The sequence below is a fragment of the Bos taurus genome, chromosome 2 (assembly GCF_002263795.3).
Source record: "Bos taurus isolate L1 Dominette 01449 registration number 42190680 breed Hereford chromosome 2, ARS-UCD2.0, whole genome shotgun sequence".
Classification (NCBI taxonomy): domain Eukaryota; kingdom Metazoa; phylum Chordata; class Mammalia; order Artiodactyla; family Bovidae; genus Bos; species Bos taurus.
This window is the reverse complement of record NC_037329.1, coordinates 111,852,342-111,857,433: the sequence shown is the minus strand read 5'-3', so window position 1 is coordinate 111,857,433 and position 5,092 is coordinate 111,852,342. Positions and strand designations below refer to the sequence as shown.

General features: G+C 42.7%; 1 pseudogene; it reads left to right on the top strand.

Moving 5' to 3' along the window:
- Positions 1-385: 385 nt before the first annotated feature.
- Positions 386-1,337, top strand: LOC112442270 (proteasome subunit alpha type-2-like; annotated as a pseudogene).
- The last annotated feature ends 3,755 nt before the right edge of the window (positions 1,338-5,092 follow it).

Sequence of the window (5,092 nt, the reverse complement as noted above, 5' to 3'; positions counted from 1 at the left end):
CCAGCCTGGAGAATTCCCTGTACTCTATAGTTCATGGGGTTGCAAAAAGTTGGGCATGACTGAATGACTTTCACTTTCACTTTGACATCTAGGAGCTTCCCTGGTGGTTTAGATGATAAAGAATCTGCCTGCAGTGCAGGAGACTCAGGTTTGATCTCTGAGTCAGGAAGATCCCCTGGAAAGATAATGGCAACCTACTCCAGTATCCTTGCATGGAGAATTCCATGGATGGAGGAGGCTTGTGGGCTACAGTCCATGGTTGCAAAGAGTTGGACATGACTGAGTAACACTTTTGTTTTCACTTTGACACCCATTGATTTGACGCCCATTTTCACCAGTGAACTCACTCTGCCTTCCTCACCAATTAGTGGTCATGTGAGTTATTTCAATTTTTTGGCAGTTATGAATAAAGCTACTATAAACAACAAAAAAGTGCTGTCCAGGTAAAGATGGCAGAGCACAGTTATCACTTTTCACTGACCGCATCCAGCCTTTCTGCTAAACTTGTCCAGACTGAAGACCTGGAGACCTGGGTTTGACCTCTGGGTTGATAAGATCCCCTGGAGAAGGGAGAGGCTACCCACTCCAGTATTCCAGCCTGGAGAATTCCCTGTACTCTATAGTTCATGGGGTTGCAAAAAGTTGGGCATGACTGAATGACTTTCACTTTCACTTTGACATCCACTTTGAATACCGTTTGGCTGCTGTAGCTGGAGGAATCCCTTCAGTGAAAACTATAGCTGCAAATGGTATAGTATCAGCAACCGAGAAGAAACAGAAATCCATTCTGTAGGATGAGTGTCAAGAACACAGTGTGGATGCAATGACCGAGCACTGAGGTTTGATGTGCGGTGGCATGAGCTCACATCGCTGAGTGCTGGTGCAAAGAGTTGGGAAACCAGCTCAGCCACACTGTCTTGTTTCCCGAGAACCCACTGTCACAACTCTGCTGGTACAGAGCATAACTTCTGTGATTCAAGGATACACTCAGCCAGGTGGTGTTCCTTCACTTGGAGGGTTTTCTTTTTTTTTTGGTTGGAATGATGAGGGACGATCATATTTATTTCAGTCACATCCATCTAGGCCTTACTTTGCCTGGAAAGTCACATCAATGGGAAAGAACTATGTAACTGGGAAAACTTCTCCTTAAGAAAATATGTAAACAAGATCTGTAACTTGAAGATGCCACCCGTACAGCCAAATTAACCCTAAAGGAAAGCTTGGAAGGGCAGAGGAGAAAAGATTACATAGCAGCAGGAATCTGCAGTGAAGCCAGCCTTCCCAGTCTTACACCAGCTAAAGTTAAGAATTAGTTGGCTGCCATAGCATCAGAATAAAGTGACTGAAAAATCCAGAATTTCAGATGAGCTATCTACTGAAACATATTTAAAGTATACTTTGTTTTGCCAACTTGTTGCATATTTATTTCTACATAATTTAGTGGACTGATTTTTTTAAGATGACACTTACAAATCATAATTGTTAAATTTAAAAAGTGTCCCACACCCTTTCATACCTCTGTTCTTTCCTCTGTGATCTTCCTACTGGTTGGAGAATACGTCGGCCATAGTACCTGACTCAAAATTCAGCTCTGAAGGCAACTCATTTATGAATTTTTCCTGGAGTTCCCCAGACTGAGTTGGATGCCCCTCTTATACTCAGTCCTATAGCACATTTAAAGCCTTCCAGGTGGCTCAGTGGGTAAAGAATCCGCCTGCCAATGCAGGAGACACAGGAAGCTCGAGTTCAATCCCCGGGTTGGGAAGATCCCCTGGAGGAGGGTATGACAACCCACTCCAGTATTGTTGCCTGGAGAATCCCATGGATAGAGGAGCCTGGAAGGCTACAGTCCATGGGGACACAAGAGCCAAACATGACTAAGCAACAGAGCACATGCATAATAAATCTAAGTCACAAATTACTTTCCAGCTTTGTCTCTCACTATGGTCCATCATACATTTATAGGTAGGTTTGCACAGTGAATAAGAGAGAGGGCTCTGATATAAAATGTTAGCATTAAAATTCTGGTTCTACTATTTCTAATTATGCGACCTTGGGCAATTTCCTAACTCTGAGTCTCATCCTTTGTAAGCAACATGGACATTTTAATATCACTCAACTCTAGATAAAATCAGGTATCATGATAAAGAAGTAATTTGCTTAGTAAGTTGTCTCACACCAATTAGACATGCTGTACGCATTAGGTGTAATGTTATTACCATGCTGGAGGCTTCCCTGGTGGCTCAGTGGGAAAGAACCCACCTGCCAATCCAAGATAGGCAAGAGACTCCGGTTTGATCATGGGTTGGGAAGATCCCCTGGAGGAGGAAATGGCAACTCACTCTGGTATTCTTGCCTGAAACATCCCATGGACAGAGGATCCTGGCAGGCTACAACCCATGGATTGCAAGAGTTGGACATGACTGAATGACTGTGCATGCACATATCTCATGCTGGACTTTGCTTGATTTTCCTAAAGTTTGATTAAAGCCTGAAAGCTGCCGTAGAAGAGCTTTCTACCATGTTAAAAGTTCAACCTAGAATAAAGTCAATAGGAAGAAAGAAGTCAAGATATGTATAGTGGCATAGAAAGAAGGTAATAGACTCAAGCTGTGAAAAATTACCTAAAATGGGTTAGCGCTCAGAGAGATAAGGCTTATTCTAATGGCAGGGAAAAGATCAATCCGGTCAGAGAAGACATTTGCATCAACCTAGGAGTGGTATAGATGAGCACATTGCCTAAAGATCTATTTCAAGTTTATCCTTAAAGAGGCTTTAGATTAGACTATATTGAGATTTATTTTAAGGAACTAAAAATGCTCAGAATTTATTTTATTTCATAAACCCAATTATAGATATTATATATTATATGCATTTTATGTTTCTGGCAAGAATACACAGGAGAACTGTACAAAAAAGATCTTCATGACCAACATAATCACGATGGTGTGATCACTCACCTAGAGACAGATATCCTGGAATGTGAAGTCAAGTGGGCCTTAGAAAGCATCACTTTAAACAAAGCTAGTGGAGGTGATGGAATTCCAGTTGAGTTATTTCAAATCCTGAAAGATGATGCTGTGAAAATGCTGCACTCAATATGCCAGCAAATTTGGAAAACTCAGCAGTGGCCACAGGACTGGAAAAGGTCAGTTTTCATTCCAATCCCAAAGAAAGGCAATGCCAAAGAATGCTCAAACTACCACACAATTGCACTCATCTCACATGCTAGTAAAGTAATGCTCAAAATTCTCCAAGCCAGGCTTCAGCAATACGTGAACCTTTAACTTCCAGATGTTCAAGCTGGTTTTAGAAAAGGCATAGGAACCAGAGACCAATTGTCAACATCCGCTGGATCATGGAAAAAGCTAGAGAGTTCCAGAAAAACATCTATTTCTGCTTTATTGACTATACCAAAGCCTTTGTGTGGATCACAATAAACTGTGGAAAATTCTGAAAGAGATGGGAATACCAGACCACCTGACCTGCCTCTTGAGAAGTTTGTATGCAGGTCAGGAAGCAACAGTTAGAACTGGACATGGAACAACAGACTGGTTCCAAATAGGAAAAGGAGTTCATCAAGGCTGTATATTGTCACCCTGCTTATTTAACTTCTATGCAGAGTACATCACGAGAAATGCTGGTCTGGAAGAAGCACAAGCTGGAATCAAGATTGCCAGGAGAAATATCAATAACCTCAGATATGCAGATGACACCACCCTTATGGCAGAAAGTGAAGAGGAACCAAAAAGCCTCTTGATGAAAGTGAAAGTGGAGAGTGAAAAAGTTGGCTTAAAGCTCAACATTCAGAAAACTAAGATCATGGCATCTGGTCCCATCACTTCATGGGAAATAGATGGGGAAACAGTGGAAACAGTGTCAGACTTTATTTTTCTGGGCTCCAAAATCACTGCAGATGGTGACTGCAGCCATGAAATTAAAAGATGCTTACTCCTTGGAAGGAAAGTTATGACCCACCTAGATAGCATATTCAAAAGCAGAGACACTACTTTGCCAACAAAGGTCCATCTAGTCAAGGCTATGGTTTTTCCTGTGGTCATGTATGGATGTGAGAGTTGGACTGTGAAGAAAGCTGAGGGCCGAAGAATTGATGCTTTTGAACTGTGGTGTTGGAGAAGACTCTTGAGAGCCCCTTGGACTGCAAGGAGATCCAACCAGTCCATTCTAAAGGAGATTAGCCTTGGGTGTTCTTTGGAGGGACTGATGCTAAAGCTGAAACTCCAAGACTTTGGCCACCTCATTCGAAGAGTTGACTCATTGGAAAAGACTCTGATGCTGGGAGGGATTGGGGGCAGGAGGAGAAGAGGACAACAGAGGATGAGATAGCTGGATGGCATCACCGACTCGATGGACATGAGTTTGAGTGAACTCTGGGAGTTGGTGATGGACAGGGAGGCCTGGCGTGCTGCGATTCATGGGGTTGCAAAGAGTTGGACACGACTGACTGACTGAACTGAACTGAAGGGAAAAAAGGTGATTCACATATTTTGATGAATTTTCTTTCTCCCTGTGCCAAGCATTTGTGAAATAAAATGATAGGATGGGATGATTACTAAGGCAGTCTATAGTCTTTTAAGATGACCTCTACCTCTGACATTCTATGACGTTTTTGAAAATTCTGTTTTCCTAAGAAGATTTTTATGATAGAGAAGGGATTGTAATATAGCAACAATCTTCTTAATGTGCATCCCTCAGTGGAGGGTCATTTAGAGTTTAATAGGATTAATTTGGCTGCCATGTTCAATTTTAGAAGGGATCTCTGTTCTTGTGCCAGCCAATATGGATCTTGACAGGCTAAAAGCTCAGATCCTGCCAGCTTCACTCAGGAGTGTGGCCCCTTAAGCTGTGACTCTGGCTGAAAGCCGCCTGCCGTGCTGGTGGCTGAGATGCTGAATAGATGGTTGGGTGAAACGCTCTATCCCAGGACTCTCGTAGGGAGCAATCTTCCTTGTTCTCCCCGCTATTCCAGCCCAGTCTCTGGGCCCCTCTTCCCAATATGTGAATAAGATAATCAGATTTAGAGGGGAACAGAGTTCCTCCACTACAGACCTCGTGCACACTTGAAAAGGAA